The sequence below is a fragment of the Myodes glareolus genome, chromosome 5 (assembly GCF_982192425.1).
Source record: "Myodes glareolus chromosome 5, mMyoGla1.1, whole genome shotgun sequence".
In the NCBI taxonomy this organism is placed as follows: Eukaryota; Metazoa; Chordata; class Mammalia; order Rodentia; family Cricetidae; genus Myodes; species Myodes glareolus.
Window position 1 is genome coordinate 58,567,701 of NC_142030.1, and position 18,788 is coordinate 58,586,488.

Genomic DNA, 18,788 nt, shown 5'->3' on the forward strand with positions numbered 1-18,788 from the left:
TCTGCACCCTCCACCTTGCACCACTACACCCCCCACTTCCCATCCCCACTCCCCACCCTGCCAGCCAAGAACAGCACTGTGCCCCCTTCACTGGGCCCCAAAGGGGTTTCCTCAGGGAGATCTGTGGTCCCCATTGTCTGGTCATGGCCTTGACCCCTCAGGATGACCTGGCTTTGAATACTTCAAGGAGAATATGGATGGTGCTACAAGTTTTCCTTGTGGAAATGTGTGGGAGACTCAGTGAGATACCTGCTGCCGAAGTCAGGGGCATTAGCCAGTGTCTGCATTTGCCAGGGCTCTGCTAAGAGGTGGCCACGGCCAGGCCAGGCCAGGCGTTAGCGGAACCACACTCCCTACAGAGGCTCCTCCAGCAAACAATCCTCTTCAGACTTCTCTTCATTCCTGGTACTTGCTCCTTCCGGCTTGGGACCACATCCCTCTTCTCTCAGTGTGTTCCTTACAGCGACATGCGCCACTGAATTAGGATCTTCATTTCAAAACCCTTAACTCCATTTGCCAAGTCTCATTTTACAAATAAGGATGTATTTACAGGTTCCAGGGATCAGGGAGTGATTATGTGTTATGGGGAGCCACTAATCACCCCTTTACTTCAGGAAACATGTTATCCATACAGACATAGAGGGCTAGGGGAAATCCTTGGTATTAGGTTAGGGTGTAAGCATCCCCACCTCTATGCTCTAGGGGCAAATGGCTAACGAATATAATGAATACTCATTTCCATTTGCTGTGTGGCTAATTTTTTACTTAGGTAGCCCATCTCCACTCTGGTGTCCCTTATACCTAAACTGGTGCACATTTAGCTACAGCTCTTCACTGGGAGAAGCTACTGTTGGGAAGGGAGGCCCCTGGGGAGCATGCCCATGAGCCACCCTCATCTCCTCCTGACCTCTTGTTAGTCAAACTAGATGATGGGTTAGCAGGGTGGTAGGAGCTCAAGAAAGCTCATGGCCGCCTTCAGGAAGGGACAGGTGGCAGGATTCTAAAATGACTTTGCACCCGATCTCCCTCCATGTTCTAATCTGGCATTCCTTAGTCATTTCCATTTTTTTCAGTCTTTTATCTAAAGACATCTGCTGAGAAGCTACCAAATGAGAGCTACTAAGACACAATAGTTGCTTTCAGGCTCTCTGCTGCCTGGAGGTGGAGAGGGGAACAGAAATCGAGGCAAGACAGTGCGGTTGCTTCCGCAAAGACGGCGAGTAGAGAGGTAAGTTGCATGAGTTACAAACCAGCGAGTGTTGCTGTAACAAAGGCCACAGCCCTAGCCAGTGAAAGCAGCACATGTTTGTTTATGACTCATGCTACATGGTGGTCACAGCTGGGGTCTCTGTTCCACCTCTTCATCTGAGACCCAGAAAGGGGACAAGAGGCCACCCAAGTCCTCACCACCACAGGGCCGAGGCAGTACCACCCTCCCGCCCCACTTCACATGCAGAGAGCTAAAATGCTCCGTGGATGGTTTTTATAGGCTGTGGGGGTCTTGCTTCACAACAGTGACCATCTCGGAGCTGATCTGGGAGCAAGGCTGCGTCCTTCAGGCTGATGAAGGCGGAAAGGCCAGGGAAAGCATCAGTTATATGTACCCCTCAGTCTCAGACCTAGAGGGTTGCAGAGCTTTGTGTTCAGATCTGCTCTTCCTGATAAGTGAAAGTTGCTTTGCAAGCAGGAAGATCATTCTCAATGATGCCAACTGTCCTCTGTGCTTTAGAAAGGCAGTGGGTTTGGAAGGGAAGTCGGAAGTACATATATACCCATTTCTAGAGGAAAACCGTGGAGACATCTATATCCAAGCCATTAAGTGAAGCTGTTCGGACAGCTTCTTAAGCGTTTTGGTCCTGGAACAGCTCTTTCTCAGAGAGCGCCATCAGGAGATGCGGTTTATAGCTTTATTGGCTCCAGGGAATTCAAACCTCTTTGCCTATGGCTGCAGCACAGTGCGGAGCCACCCAAGAGACTTTGATTTTAAAGCAACCCCGCTCCCCTCAAAGAGGGGACCCAAGCCTGTTCCCTACCTGCAGTTAACTTGACACCAAGACTGACCATCCTTTTGTTCAGAAGCCCTGCCTTTTGAGTCCATGGGAGGGGTTAGTCAAGGTCAAGGGAACTTTGCGGTGAAGTTGAAGGGCACAGTAGTTCCTTCGCCTAATCCTTAGTCTCATGGCGAGCCAAGAGGGGTGCTGTACCAGAGGGAGATGGGGAATCTGAGTCTCAGGTTCAAGAATAATAACAGCCTCAGAGTCCATTGCCCATCAGGAAAGCTAATACCTCCTTACTATGCAGGTTGTTTTAAAAGGAAATATGGTCCTGTATGTCATAGATAAGATAATTGATGCTGTCAACTTGAAAGGCCACAGAGCCTCAAATTCAAGGTGCTGGTGGTGTTATTAATACTTAATAAACTAATGCTTAAAAACTGTGACCCCAAATAGGCCTTAGAGTTTAGGTGCTGGAAAAAGGAGGGGGCAAAGAAGGGGACATGAGCAGAGCTTTGAGACAGTAAGGCTTCTAATACAAGCAAGGACGCTTCCACAGCATAAAAGTGGCCGTAGGGCCAGACATATAGCTTAGTTGATAGAGCATTTGCCTTTCGTGCTTAAAGACCAGGGTTCAGTCCCTGGCACTACATACCAGGTATGGTGGTGCACGCCTGTAATTCCAGTACTTGAGAAATAGAGGCAAGAAGTTCAGATTCACGGTGAGTTGGTGGCCAGCCTGTCTCAAACCAAATCAAAGGTTCTGGAGCCGGTAAGATGGCTTAGTGAGTAAAGGGCTTGCTGCCCAAGCCTGATAACATGAGTGTGATCTTTGAGTTCCCATGTAAACACGGAGGGGGAGAACCAGCTCCACAAGGGTATCCTATAATCTTTAAATGACTTCTGTGGCATGTATGCATCCCCCATTCATATATCTTACCCAAAATAATTAATAATAATAGTGATAATAATAGTAGTAACAAATAAGTTCTGACCTGTGCCGTGCAAAAACACTTTCGCTCCTCTAAGATGGAAGGTCTGAACACCTTGGTTATGGATCCTATGATGAGAAAGATACTCACACAGCTTGCCCTGTCCCTGAAGGCAGGATCACGGATGTCCTACGGCCACATGTAGAGACAGCCCTGCCCCATAAGTGCTAAAGAGCAAAGGCCCAGGAGCCAGATGCCTGGGGTTCTATCTGATTTTGCCATTTACTGGACTGCGATCTCCTGAGCTCTTGGTTTTCCCATCCGTAGAGTGGAAAAGTCTTACGAGCACGCACCTCTGAGCTAATGTTAGTGAAAAGTACCTGGTGTGAAAAGTGAGTCTGGGAGGAGGTTGTTGGTTGGAGGAGAACAGCCCCATGCAGCTGGTGCAGCCTCGGTGGGGACACCAGGACATCTGAAGTTCCCCTCTAGCCCCAGGGTCTGTGACAGACAAGTAGTTGTTGCCGACCACACAGCAGCCCACCTCTCTGGACTTCTGCAGACAGCCGGGTCGGATGTGAAATAGCAGATCAAAGCTGTAGGCTCCCGGGGCAGCTAAGGGCTCCGGAGGAACGGAGACTCCTTGGCTTAATAAGTGCAGTTTTGGAGAAGGGGAGGGAAAGAGAGGGGAAGGAAGGGGAGGAACAGCAACTGTGTTCCATGCATTCACCCTGGAAGAGTAGGTAAGGGAGGAGACAGAAAATGGGAAGAAGAGTGGTCGCCCTTGGTATAGTCACAGACCCCTGGGGTTGCCTAAAACCATAGAGTGCCGCCCTGGATAACCTGGTAATTTAATGTCTTCTTCCCCCATTCATTCGTTGATTTACTTATTTATTTTTGAGACAGGGTCTCATTCACATCCCACGCTGCCCTGGAACTTGTAGCAATCCTCCTGTTTCAGCCTCTCAAGCACAGAGGTGGCAAGCATGAGCCAACAAGCCTGACTTGCCGTTCCTATCACAATTAGAGCATGCGCTGTGGCCCTGGCTGTGCAGTGTGAGGAAAGCTGCGCAGCTGCCTTGCCTTTGTTTTGCTTTTCTCTCCTTCTTCTCAGCCGTCCACAGATGACTCCGTCTCACGAGAGCCTTACCAGTCTCAGGTTATCCAAGCTCCTCACCCGCAGGAAGTACTTCATAGCTTCTTTGGATATCCGGGTCACCTGTGCTGCTGTTCCCGGGCTCTGGGGCCATCATTAAGTGGAATAAAGTTGCTTGAACCTGAGCAGCAACGTGACGGTAGATCTGTAACTCTGCTATTAACCAGCAGGCAGGTAGCGTGGATACGCTGGACAGAGCGCGCAATTTGTAACCGCTAAGTTCTTTCTTCCTGGAAGTTTCCATTCAGTATTTTGGGGTTGCAGTTAGTAATGGGTAGCTGAAAATTGAGAAAATGCAATCAGGGCTAATGGAGACTAAAGTCTGTCCTACCTCCGCTTTCCCTGTGTCCTCCACCTCCCCACCACACTCTGCCATCTCACTGCGGACTTTCCGTAAGCAGGTCTGCTGGGGAGCAGAACAAAGTGGGGTGCTGAGCCTTAGGAGCACAGCAGGGACAGGAGAGTAAGAGTCTGAACATTCTGTCGTGAACCCATCTCTCCCTCTGAGCCATCAGTGAAGAACTTCTAGCTAGGTTTAGAGAATCAAATGTTCCCATACACCAACAAGAGTATCCCCATTTCTCAAATAGTCACATTACTCATATTATGAAGGAATTTTTTGGGGGGTGGGGGTAAGATGAATTCAGAGTAGATTGAGCTACCCTGTCCAAAATATCCTCATTAAGGACCTTAGGTCGTTCCCCAGGACAGTCTCCAGTGGCAAGCCTCGGCATTCTGTCCTTGGCACTTACTTGTTAAATATTTTTGTTAACGATTTGAATGAAACCTAGAAAGAATCCAGATGACCCACAGCTGGGATACTTAATGTGATATATGACACATTCGAGTTCGAAATGATTTATAGAGGATGGGACACGGGGCCAAAGCCAACACAATGAAATTAAACAGGGATAAATGTGAAGTTCTCTGCTTAGCTTTAGTGTTGGACAGACCTGGCTTGGAAACATACATCTGCTTGTTTCGTCTTTCTGCGTTAGTGTTGCAGCTGGCTGCACAAATAATGCTGTCTGGACTCTTGGAAAGAGTGAAATGTAAAGACAGTGAGCTGAGGGTTTGGGGGTGGTTGGAGGTGATGCGCTCCCAAGACAAAGCAAGGAATGGGTGTTGCGAATGCAGTGAGCCCATGCGGTTGGAGGACTTATGGAGAAAATACGTTCTGTATTTATGCAGCCAGAAGGGTCTTTTCTAAGCAGGAACAATGGCGAAGGGCTACTGGTGAGGGACTGCAGAGTCACCAATGTATAGGGTGCACACGGGGATGGGGCCAGTAGGAACGCATAAAGTAAGCCTATGTTCTATTAGAAGACAGCATTGACCAGTATGTGCCTCCTTCTGTCCATCATGAGGACCCTGGAGGAGAGACTCTCAAGGCACCAAAAGCTGTGCTGGCAGGCTCTTAACTGCCTCTAGTGTATCATGGGTGAAGAAAAGAGAGGCAGAAATACCAGGTCAGGGGTACTGGTGAGAAGTGGCCTTGGGACTGGGATGGCAAAGACATTGCAAACACAACTAAGGAAAAGATGGAGTTAGAACTCCAGTCCGATGCTTGTCTTCAAAAAGAAAAAATGAGAAGGGGAGGGAGTGAAGGAGAGGAGAGAAAGGAAGGAAAGGGGGAGAGTAGGGGAGGGAAAGGGAAAAAAAGGAGGGGAGAGGAGGAGAGGGGAAGGTAGAGGAGAGAAGGAGAGGGGAGAGGAGAGGAGAGAAAAGAGAAAGGGGAGACGAGGAGAGTAAGTAAGAGGAGAGTCCTCACTCTCAGGCTTTATTTCCACTCTGCACCTATTAGAGTTTCTTATCCTACCTAGGTGACCACTGAGATCTGTGTAATTCCTCCTCCTTTCCCTCAATCTTCAGAATAGGGGCTCAGAGGAAATGGCATCTTTGGCATCTTTAGGACCTCCGGGCTGTGACCCGTAGGCTGGATAGTGGTAGCCAGATGGAGAACCCTGCAGATAGAATTATTTGTTCCTTATGCAAATGTCCTGTGAGTGCTTTTGGTGGCTGTCGAGCTACAGTCCTACACTGCAGATAATTAACAAACCCACTGTTGGGTACTGGAAAGGTCCAAATGAGGCATGTTTCTGCTGTCGTATTCCACGATAAAGTTGCAACTGAGTGGGGAAGGAAGTTCTTCCAGAAAGCCTAGCACTTTGTGTTCAAGGCATTTCCCATAGTTTCTAGTCACTTACAAATAAAAAACATTAATTTATTAGTAAGGCCCTGAAGCAGGAACATCCTGCGACCAAGGCCAGCCTGGGCTAAAGAACCCAGGTGGGTTTCTCCTGTTTTGTTTTTCTCAGAGCAGGGGTAGAATTGGGGAAAAAATGGTGATCCCACTAAATATAACTGCTTCCAACTTCCTGTGTCTTTATTATTCTCAGACACATGATGATTCTTTTAAAATTACTATTATTGTTTTATTATGTGTATGAGTACATTTGCATGTTTGTCGGTGTCTGATGAGGCCTGAAGAAGGCATTGGACCACCAAGTTATGGATAATCATAAGACAGCACATGGTTGCTGGGAATTGAGTGTGGATCCTCCAGTGTTCTTAACTGCTGAGCCGTCTTTCTGGCCCCTACTCACACAATTATAATAAGCATATATGCATACAGCTCCTCACTCTATGTTTTCACTTAAAGTGACTTGCAAGACAACATCCTTGTTCTTACAAAGCCGTATTTTCGCTTTAAGTGTCTTTGTGATAGGCTGCTGCACGGATACACCACGGTTTATTTTATTATTTTTCTATTTTGGGTCATGGCATTTGCTTCTACTTTCTGCGTGTTATAAATAACATAGCTCTAAACAGTACATGTATCTTTTTCTTCTTTTTAAGCAATTTCCTTGGAAGCAATTCCCAAGAGTGGAATTATTAGGCCAAAGGATATGGATATTTTTATGACTCTTGATCAGCATTGCTACATTGCCCTGCCTGCCCGCCTTCCACACAGCCTAACTGGACCTGATGTGCCCACATTGCAGGCTCAGCAGGAAGACCAGAGAGGGAATGTAAGGTGGGAGGGACCCACAAGCTTGCCCAGCACACTGCCCTCTCCTCGCAAGGTCCTGCTGCCTCCCAGCTGGGAGGGGAGAGCAAGGCAGGGCAGGAAGGGGATGTGGACACTCTGGGAAATGAAGCAACCATTTGGTACTTCCTGCTGAAGCATCTGCAGATGGGGAAATAACATATTGGTGGGGTGCGCGCGCACACACCTGTGTTTATACGTGTGTGTGTGTGTGTGTGTGTGTGTGTGTGTAGCAAGTGCGCAGGCACAAGAACTTGATCTAGTCAGGGGTAGGCAGAACCTGAGTACTGGGGGTATACAAAGGGAATGTCTTCTAGGGAACCCCTCACAGCTGCATCTAGTGTGGTCGGGATCCGGGAGGAGAAACCATCACTGGCTTACTTAGTTGCTTGGTAAATAATCGACAAGAACACAGTAGGTCAGCTTCTTTGCAGGGTTAGACTCCACGGGAAAGTGACTTGGCCCCTGTCTTCAGGAGGGGTCAGGGTTTGCTGTCTACTGAGGAAATCAGAAAAACAACAGGGGATTGCTGCAGTCTGATCAAGTGTTCGATAGATACCACCCAGGTATCCTGTCCAGAGTAAGGAGCAGATGGGGTGTTTTGTAAGGGGAGGGGGATACTGAATTCAATCCAGAAGCACAGGTCAGGATGGATTACAGAAGGACAGAGAAGGATGTTCATGCTGTAGGGCACATGAGTGTGACAGACATATGGTTGGTTACAGTGGGGAGCTCCTGTCAGACCTTCCGAGCAGCGAGCAACATCCGGGTTTAAGCTGGGAGGACCCAGGATCTCCGCACAGAGAGCACTGCAGGGTGTAGACCAGTCTCAGTGGAAAGTCTCAGGGGCTAGCCTTAAATCTGTGCCCACATAGCCGACACACGCTTCCACTTAAATGGAATCTTCATGGGTGTGGCTGAAGCTATAGCTCTCCCTTTTGTGGTTACCACTCATTTTACCCTCAGAGCAAAGTGGCCAGGGATTGTACAATCGGACTCTCTGTTTCAGTTAAGCTCACTGTGACTTGGAGAGTGGGTGGAGCTTCAAGGCAGTGATGCAGACCTTTGGGGGCTGCTCAGGAATCTGACTCCAAGGCCAGGAGAACTGGGCTTCAGCAGAAACTAGGAAGGGAAAGGCAGGGAAAGGAGGTCCTTCCCTTATTGGAATAAGACTTTCCAACCTGAGTTCAAGAAGACTAAGGATCCTGGGTGCCAGTGTGGATACCCAGGTGTAAACACAATTTTAAGAACAGACCAACTGGAATTCTTGTTTCCGTAGCAACAGCAGTTCACCCAGGGTCTCTGGGCACATGTGCTTCTGTTGTGCATTATTAGAGGAGAGCCCAGGGGTCTTTTTTCTTTCTTTCTTTCTTTCTTTCTTTCTTTCTTTCTTTCTTTCTTTCTTTCTTTCTTTCTTTCTTTCTTTTTTCCTTTCAAGACAGGGTTTCTCTGTAGCTTTCGGGCCTGTCCTGGAACTAGCTCTTGTAGACTAGGCTGGCCTCGAACTCACAGAAATCCACCTGTCTCTGCTTCCCAAGTGCTGGGATTAAAGGTGTGCACCACCACTGCCTACCCCAGGGGTCTTTAAAGTCTAGCTTAAGGAAGCTGAAGCTGGGGTACTGGGAGGCCCTCCATCACTAAAGCGCTATGGGATACTGAATCAGGCATGCTAGGTCTGGAGGCCTCACCCGGAGATAGTTTGCTCCCTATTTGACAAGCAGGGAGAGTTAAATGAGATAATGTGTTCATAGGCAAAAATTTGGAAGACTACACATGCAAAGTATTGTTACCACTGTTCTTTTAAAACTGCAGAGAAATATCTGGATATGATTTAATTCCTTAACAAGAAGCATGTGCCCAGAAGCCTGGAAAGGTGTCTGGGAGTGGGGATAAAGCTGTGGGCATTCACCTCTGTTTGGGGTTCTGCTTCTTCCTCTTCTTACGGCTTCCCTTTGATGCTCCAAGCACTGTAATACACGAGAGGCTGGGCTGGGTGGGGTTGACAAACCACTCAGAGGCTGAGAGTGTTTGAAGGTGACAGCCAGCGAATGGCAGCACTTTCTAACTCCCCGGAAGAGGGTTGAGCGCTGGTGGGAGACATGCAGAGACACCTGTTGCCCAGCCCTCAAGATCGGCTGCCCCCCCCATCCAGCCATAAACTGTCCCAGTCAGCAAAGAGCTAGAGATGCCCCTGTATTGAGGACAGAGCCGGAGAGACAGAAATCCAGAATAAGAGCCTGGCCAAGGGCTCTGCCTTGGCAAAGTCGCAGGTTTGGGCAGTGCTGGGGAGATGGCACATGCTATGAGCAGGGAGGTTTGTAGTCTAATGTGGGAGGGGCAACCCCACAACTTCTGCAAGGCCATACTCAGCACCAGGTGGCTCAACCATCAGAACGTTTTTCCTCGTGGTTCTGGGGGCTGGAAGTCTAAGATGAAGACGGCTGTGAGCTGCCCCTTCTGAAGCTTCACTCCAGGGCTCTTATGTGGCCATCTCCTCACTGGGTCCTCACATGGTGTCTGCATTAGCTACCTTTCTTGTGAGGAACCTGATACAGGAGGAGGGCTTATCGGGGATTAGTACTTTAGAGGTGCCTGTCTCTCGTGGCAGGGGTTAAGGCAGACCCTCTCACAACAACATTAAGAAACAGAGAGGGACACAAGAAGGAGCCAGTGACAAAATACTTATGAAGATCACCCCCAGTGGTCACTTTCTTGCAGGTAAGTCCCATCTCCCAGAGTTTCCAACTCCCGAATGTCCTAGGGACCAAACATCCAACACGAGGAGCCTGGGGACAGCATTTTATGGGTGTCTATGTCATTGTCTCTTCCTATGTGGCTTCCTGTGTTGGTTCCCTCCTATGTCCCTTTATTTCCTAGCAGTCATATGAGACAACCTGCCAAAAGACCACCCCCAGGGCTGCAGAGAAGGCTTAGTGGCTAAGAGCACTGGTTGCTCTTGCAAAGGACCCAGATTCAATTCCCAGCACTCACATAGTGGTTTACAACCATCTGTAACTCTAATTCTAGGGTGACACCCTCCTCTAATATCCATGGCACCGGGGATACATGTGGTATATATAAATATGTGCAATCAAAACACTTACACACATATAATTAAATAAAATTTAAAAAGACCACCCATAAGGTCACATTTTAACTGAATTATTCTGGTAAAGACCCCATATCCAAATACAGTTGTATTCTGAGGTGTTGAAGATCAAGACTTCAACAAGCGAGCTTTAGCAGACTCAATCCAACTCATAACAATCCCCAGCTTCCCCCCCCCCCCCCCTGCGGCCCTTGCTGCCTGGGTGAGATCGCAGGAGTCCACTCTCTAGCCATTGCTACTGCTTCTGCCTGGCAGAAGAATGTCAAGGGCTCTGAATAACACAATAACACAGCCCTTGGAATTCTTTGAGCCCAGTGGTCTGGGGCCACCCGTCACTCACTAGCTCCTGCCATTCCTGTCCCCTGCCACATCCTGAGAGCACAGAGTATATATAGTGTCGGCTGCAGAGGGTGCCTCACCCTCTGCCCTCCCTTTGACTCTAGGCATGGCTTCCAGCAGTCACTTCCTTATCAGTCACTTCCTTATGGGTCCATAAACCAGCCATACCCATGAAGAACACAGCCCAGGGTCAATATTGTGAGCCACATTTCCTTCCTTTTTTCCTTTTTTCCTTCCTTCCTTCCTTCCTTCCTTCCTTCCTTCCTTCCTTCCTTCCTTCCTTTCTTTCTTCCTTTCCTTTTGTTTGTTTTTTGAGACGGTTTTTCTGTGTAGCTTTGATGCCTGCCCTGGAACTCGCTTTGTAGACCAGGCTGGTCTCAGACTCACAGAGATCCATCTGCCTCTGCCTCCCAAGTGCTGGGATTAATGGCATGTGCCACCGCTGCCTGGCTAATTTTCAAATGACTCTAAGTAGTATTCCTCCAGGCTGGCTTCTTCCCCCACAACATACCTTGCTCTTCCCTCAAGGTCCTTCAAGACATTCTTACAGGGATTTTCTTCCCCTGTGTTTCTTCTATGTGAGAAATCCTGTCTTCCCATTTAAGACAGAGAGGAAGGGAGTACAAACATGGGTAGACACACAGCAGGCGTGGTAACATGAACCAGTGGCCTAGATGGTTCCTGTCCCCCTGCCATCCCAGGTGTACGAGAGGAGGGCCTAGCTGGGTTATCAGGTCCAGGTGGAAGAAACTCTCCGACCCCTGGCTCCCGCCTCCCTCCTAGTTTTTCATCTCTCATGGGGCTCCTGTTCCTTTCTTATCATCCGGACTGGAAAGAATTTAAATAGAAATGGAACTGAACCCCTTCAAAGTTGAGTCCTCTCCACGGCCCGATACTTGAGGGTATTTTCAGCCCTCGGGGCCTAGGTGAAGAGCCAAGCAGTTGTCACTGGAACCCAGCTGGCTCCTCCCTAGAGACAGCCAATGGCTGCTACCCCTGGGAAGACACAGATTTTCCAGTGACTGTTTTTCTGATTATGAGAGGCATGAACAGCCCCAAGGCTAGTAAAAATTTACCATTTTTGCCACCCTGGCCAATTCTCTCCACAGCTTTGCTGATGCTGGGTGCCACATCCATTGCGTTCAGTTACTCTGTACACTTGCTGTGGATTTTCCAGCCATTTTTCTGTTGTTCCTTCACAGCCATCTCGTGGTGCTGGAAATATTGTGTGTGTGTCATCTTTAATGGGAACGTGATGTTTTATGACCTTCCTGCTCTATAACGGACTTCAGTTCTTCTCTGAAGCTTGCATTCAGGTGGCTTCTAACTTTTCACCTTTTTGGGACCAACGCTGCCTTTAATCCTAGCACTTGGGAGGCAGAGGGAGGCAAATCTCTGAATTCAAAGCCAGCCTGGTCTACAGAATGAGTTCCAGGAAGGCCAGTGCTATACAAAGAAACCCTGCCTCAAAAAAATTTATATATATGTGTGTGTGTGTGTGTGTATGCATATATATGTGCATATGTATATACATATATATTACATATATATTACCCTTAGATTCTTTTCAGATTCAAATATGTGACTATCTTAACTTATTTGAGATACAAGCAAATTATAAATATGAAATTTATGCAGGCTGATGATAATTTTGTAATATATTTTTTTCTTTTTTGGTATCCCATTGTTTTGATTGCCGCCTGTCACATGAAATCAGGTGTGGAATTTTCTGTTTGTGCTGTCGTGTTTTCATCTAAAGAATTCTTAGTTATGGAGCATTTCTGGTCTGGGATTTGACGATTAAGGATGTTCATCCCATACAAAAGCATTTTGAGCATAGAGTGGGTACCATGCAGCCAGTAAGCCAAGTGGGAAGGTGACTGAACTCAATTTTGAGAACGATTATTTGTGCGGTGCTTGGGGGGAGGGGAGGGGCAGAGAAGAAAAACAGAAGCAAGAAAACCAGTTAGGTGACCATCATCAGTGACCACAACTGAGGGAGACTTGGTAGCGGTCTGAGGGTCAGTGGTCACAGTGTTGTGAAGCTAGGTCAGAAGTAAATGCTAAAGACAAAATGTCCCAGGCTTGGCGATCTCTTGCAAGTGAGACGCCAAGGAGCCAGCATGATCTATTTCTGGATTGCCACTCTCAGTCCACTCCGCGCTCAGCCAGGTCCTGCAGCGACAGCATCATGTCCTCTCTAGACGGGACTGTCATTAACACCCTTGTGACCCTAGGACAGACTTCCTGGGATTGAGAAGACAGTGGAGGAGGAACACAAGGGTCCCTTGTTTCCAAAGCTGGCTGCAGGCTGCACGTCTCCCCGAGGAAATGAGGTTATCTTCGTCTCCCCTAATACGCCCTCCTGCAGAAGAAGCCCCGAGCTTGGGGACTGGGAAGCCTGTCACTGATAGACACCATCAATTATCAGAATGCCTTGGGCTGCTGAAATGTGTGGTCCAGGCACATCTGCCTGGAGAGGAGTGCGCTTTGCTGAGAGGAAATGGCTCCAGCCAGATACCGCTTTGTTTGTTTTCCCTGTGAAGAAAAGAGACGATTTTCCTCTCATCTTTTATTTATTTTTTAGGGATCAAGCTGATATTTTTAATTCTCTAGCTTCCTGCTGCCTCCAGGTGTTTCCTATGGTGTTGCTATGGTAGGGACAGATTCCATGACATAATCGGCTTTGTTCCCAAGGGCTCCCAAATCCCTGCTCCTTGGATCCCCACTGGCAAGGTGCGGTGACTGCACTCCTCCACCTACATACCCTGTGCCCCTCACCCAGCCCCCCACCCACCACCCCAAGCTGTCTGGAAGCACAAGGGGATCCTCTAGGTCCAGCCATACACTGGCTGTGGAGTCCCTGGAGACTGGGGACTGGGCGGAGTTAAAGGCACCCAGGAGAGCAGTTCTTGACTTCTAACCTGCAAGACAATTCTCCCTCCTGTTACTTAGGGGACTCTAGGTGAGAAGCCTTTCCTCTGACATTGAAAACATTAAAGAACAAAAAGTTGCCCAAGCCTAAAACTTTTCTGGAAAACACCATGTTTTCCATGCACTTGAGAAACCTGTTACAGGAACTCTTTTTATAAAGAAACTATTATTTAATAATATCTGTTTATTTGTTTATAGTCTACGTGGATTTATGGCACCTCATGCTTGTCTTTTAGACTGAAGAGAACAAAATGTTCACAGAATGTTTTTACTATGTAGCTTCCTGCCTCACCTCTAATTCAGAGCTCAGAGATCCACCTGCCTCTGCTGCCCAAGTGCTGGCACTAAAGGCCAGCGCCACGCGCTCTGCTGAGATGGCCTTTCTTTTCTTTTTGTGAGGATCACAGAGTCTTTCTCTGTAGACCGGGTAGATGAGGCTGATTCAAACTCCCAAAGCTCTGCCTGCCTGCCTCTTGAGAGCTGGGGTTAAGGACCTGCACCACTACACTGGGCCAAATGAGGTTTTTTATTTGTTTGTTTCTGTTTTTGTTTGTTTGTTTGTTTGAGACAATGTTTCTCTTTGTAACAGTCCTAGCAGTCCTGGAACTAGCTCTTGTAGACAGGACTGGCCTTGAACTCATAGAGACCCACCTGCCACTACCTCCCAAGTGCTACTATTAACCGCAGGCACCACCACCATCTGGCTGATTCTTTTTTCATCTAATTTTTATTTTTGATTATGTGTACGTATGTGTGCTGTGTGGTTCATGTGGGTGCAGGTATCCTCAGAGGCCAGAACAAGTCATTGCATCCCCTGAGGCTGGAGTTACAGGAGGTTATGAACTTCTCAACATAGATGATGATTCATTTTGCTGATAAGGAAACTAAGGCTCAGAATGTTAGGAGATTGAATCATTGTTAAGGGACTGGAGGAGGATTTGAACCCAGGCCTTTCACCTTGTTTGGAGTTTTATATTATAATACTACTTTTTAAATCAGGGAGGAAGAAATAATACTTTTGATGTCAGTTAATACTAAAAATATAATACATTACGAACATATAAAAATTAAAAATAAATTAATATATTAAGCCCCAAAACTATCACATGAAATTGTTGAGGAAAACGGGAGATGTATGGTGAAAGAATTCTTCCCATAAATCAACAATAGCAGACAGATACCTGGCTTGGCCAAATGTAGCATTTCCCATCCCCAGAGAAAGTCTCTTTCCTACTCCCTCTTATTATGTATTACAATCATCAATTGAGAATCAGATTGAACTGATGATTTGGAGTCTTAGCTGAGTAGCCTCAGCCATATTCATTCAGATGGACACGGGCTGCCCACACATCCCTTGGGTCATTGGCTTGGTCTCTGTAGACCTTGAGGTTTACCGTGTATGCCTTTGCCCTCACCATGGGAGAGAGGGGCACGTCACGGACTCAACCGGCAAAAGTCACCATGGCGGGGTCAGAACGAAGCTCATATATCAGAGAGATCCATTTCCCATCTCTTCCAAAGTGGGGCATTATCTTCGGGGCTGAGCGGCATCTTCCGTCCACACGCTGACTCTGACCCTGACATGAAGAGTGGAAGTTGACCTTGAAGATGTGAGGCTTGCCCGTTGAGTCAGACTCCACGAGTTTTGAACCCAAAACCCAATGCCGTTGAGCCAAGCACACGACCACGGGAGATCATCTCTGTGATTTCCCAGAAGGAGGAACTGATCTTGCGGTCCATGCACCTCCTAGGTTGCAGAGAGAACTAGGAGCAGATGCCTGTAATGTATACACAGGAAGTATTCCATCTATATTGGCTCCTGTCTTCTTTCTCCTCTCCCAAGCTAATGACTTCATGACCTCCGCTGGGGATGGAGTCTGTTTATTACCAGGAATATGAGTTGATGCTCGGCTATTCAAGGCTCTTAGGAAATCAAGGGGGTGGGGTGGGAAGGAAATCACCTGCGCTCCTACTTCTTACTGGAAGTCTGTTTCTTCGGAGCGGATGGGGAGGTCAAGTGGCTGCTTGAGCTTCAGATTGCTCCCAGGAGGAGGAAGAGGCAGCTTTATAAAGATGTGTCTGGAGCTACTGCAAACTGGCTTAAGTTTCAGCTTTCCTAAAACCACCATCAGGGTGTGCATATTTACATTTTGTACCAAAATATCTTCATGCAGTTATTAGTAACTTTACCTCCTCCTCCCCTCTGGGCATGTATGCCCTTTCCATAGACACCTGGGGTTTGGAGCTGACATCTGAGAGGCTGGCAATTCCCTCACTGGGGCGTTTTCCAGGTTTCGTTCCCACGTTCAAGCCACACCTTCCTCAGTGCTCAGAACTCAGAAATCTCACGTCAGCAATTCAACTTTTTTTTCTGTATTGAATATTTTATATTTTAATACATCTTGGCGATTACCTTTCTTTCCCTTAAAAATATATAATGGACAGCTTTATACATCGGCTCTGAGTGCTCCCTAGTGGCACATGCCAGCATCCATGTGTTCAATCACATATGTGTGATTGCATGACTGAGATTATACCAGCATACTGGGCTTTCTCAATACTACTTTCATTTTAGTTGTTTATTTCAGTTCAGCTCTCTTCCCCTAGAAACTTCATGTGTGTCTTTCTGCGGAATATCTATGTTCCTATAGCTAGTCAGTTGCACATGTCTGTACACATATATACAGATGCAAGATATACACACACAAGGGGCAGCAGGTTTTACGTAATCGGAACCATGTATTGACTTCACTACGTCTGTGGTTCTATATGTATGGTACAATATTTTTGTGGAAGTTCAGGATGTTCTTTCATTCCTTTTAATGGTTTTGTAATAGCCTGTTATGTGGATAGACCATAAACCATTTCCTTTTTTACGGGTATTCCCTTTGTCGCCAGTGCTTTACTGCTGTAAACAGTGCTGTGGGCGGCTGCTGTGCCCGTATTCCTGGGGCTTTTTACTGCCTATGAGGTGGACTGAAGATGAGCTGAGCTGGGAGGATTTGTGTAATCTAGTTTAATAGATGCTGCCAGGTCGCTTTGCCAAAACACGGAGACAACTCGTGTTTCCTCCAGCGATAGATGGATGAGGGCTCCCCGACGGGCTCTGGCCCCTCCACCTCCTCCTTCCTGCCCCTGTGCTCCTTACAATGAGTAAGTCTTAGCATCTTTCTATGTAGACTGGCTTTTGACATCTGCTTTCCTGCGGTTGGTGTGTTTGTGCTCTTCGATTATATGTAGACTGTTCGTGTCATGCCAACGTGCTTTCTGTGACAGATGTCACCTCCTTTTTGTCTGTGTTACCAGTTCTTTTCCAGATCTGCCGTTTTCTCTTTCTAGTATTTTTTACCATTCAGGTTTTTAGGGACTGGGAAGATGGCTCAGTTGGTAAAGGCTGCTGTGTTAACATGAGGACCTGAGTTCAGATCCTCAGCCCCCACACAACAGCTGGGCATGGCAGCGTGTGCCTGTAACTCCAGCCCTGGGGAGGCAGAGATGGAGGCCCCCTGGAGCTTCCCGGCCAGCCAGTCTAACTGAATCAGTGAGTGCCAGGTTTAAAGAGAATCCTTATCTCAAAAAATAAGGACAGTGATTGAGACGGACACCCAGCATTGACTGCTGGCCTCCCCATGTGTACACACACACCCGTATACATATGTGCACACACATACATGAACAAGTATACATATACCACATACTAGAAAAAGGTTCCAAAAGTTTTAATAATTACAGGAAGCTTTTGTTATTTGAAGTTTTTTTTTAAGATTTATTTATTTATCGTGTATACAGTGTTCTGTCTGCATATATTCCTGTATGCCAGAAGAGGGCACCAGACCTCATCATAAATGGTTGTGAGCCACCTTGTGGTTGCTAGGAATTGAACTCAGGACCTCTGGAACAGGTGCCGGTAGTCTTGACCTCTAAATCTCTCCAGCCCTGAAGGTTGTTTTGTTTTGCTTTTTAAAATAGTGTCTAAGTTCTCTGTCTCGATTTAAAAAGGGAAGCATGTCATGTTGATACGCATGTGTCCTGCAGTTTGCTGCTGCATAAATTTGCCTTGGAAATCCCGGGGACCTCAGAACCCAGTGTGGGGATTTTTAGCAAAGCTTGCTGAGTCCCGACTCACACCTCCCCTCAGGCCTTGCAGAACCCTGTGACCGCAGTTTCCCCCAGGCTTCAAGCCCATTCTCAGATCCCACAGCAGATACCAGTCTGGCATATTTCTCTGTCCTATCTAGCTGCTGTCTTCCTGTCCCTGCCCAGAAGCCCCTCCTCCATGCACTCCTTAAATGGAAGTCTCTGCTTCCCAGCTCTCTTCTCTACTTCGCTCTTTGCTGAGGTGGTCTGGACTTGGAACGCCCTGAACTCTCCACGCCCCTGCTCCAGACACGCCCAGTATTACAAGGTCTTTCCGGTAGTCTCAGTAGGATCCCCCACCCTTCCCTGGACAACCAACCCTTTCTCTGGAAAGAGATCTGCCCCCACTGGACTGGATTGTACAGCCTCTCTTTGCATGATCGGGGTCCAGGTCAAGTGTTTTCCCTTCAAATCCTCTACCGTTTTCACTCTTCAAGATAGCTTCCAAATATTTTGGTTTCGTGTTTAAAATCTTGCATTTATAGGACACTTAGTCTGACAAATACTTTCACACACCCTCTCACTCGATTTCCTTTTTTAGAAAAAGGTATTTTTTATTTTATGTGCATGAGTGTTCTGCCTGTGTTTGTCTGTGTACTGTGTACATGCAGTACCCTTAGAGCCCAAAGAGGGCATTGAATTCCTTAGAACTGGAATTATAGACTGTTGGGAGCCACCATGGGGTACTGGGAACTGAACCCCAGGTCCTCTGTAAGAGTTGTGTGCATTCAGTCTCTGAGCCATCTCTCCAGGCCCTCATTTGACTGTTGTGCAAGCCTATGATGGTAGGAATTGCTGTCTCCTCTTTACAGAGAAGACCCTGAGAGTTCTAGAGGCGACATCATCACCCACGGTCATGTAAGAGTAAGCTTAACATAGGGCTTTTGTTCCCACAGCTCTGTTCCTCACCTCCTTGGGCCTGTCTCATCCTCTCCCCACCTCCCCTTCCTGGGTTCGGGAGTCTGATCTCTTTCCACCTTGTTGATGTTCTTGTGTCTGCCGTGTTGAATACCCTAAGCCAGCTGACCTGCAAACTCCCAGGCAGCCTCTCCTGTTTCCACCTCCCATCTCAGGACAGGCATGCTGGGATTGAGGATGCACACAGACACATCCAGGTTTGGGTTTTTTTTTTTTTAAAAAA

At 47.5% G+C, this 18,788-nt stretch overlaps 1 protein-coding gene across 2 annotated transcripts in view; it reads left to right on the forward strand.

The window, feature by feature from the left end:
- Rcsd1 (RCSD domain containing 1) overlaps positions 1–18,788 on the forward strand; it is a 59,844-nt gene that overhangs the window by 9,026 nt on the left and 32,030 nt on the right. The gene's annotated exons all lie outside the window — the stretch shown is intronic.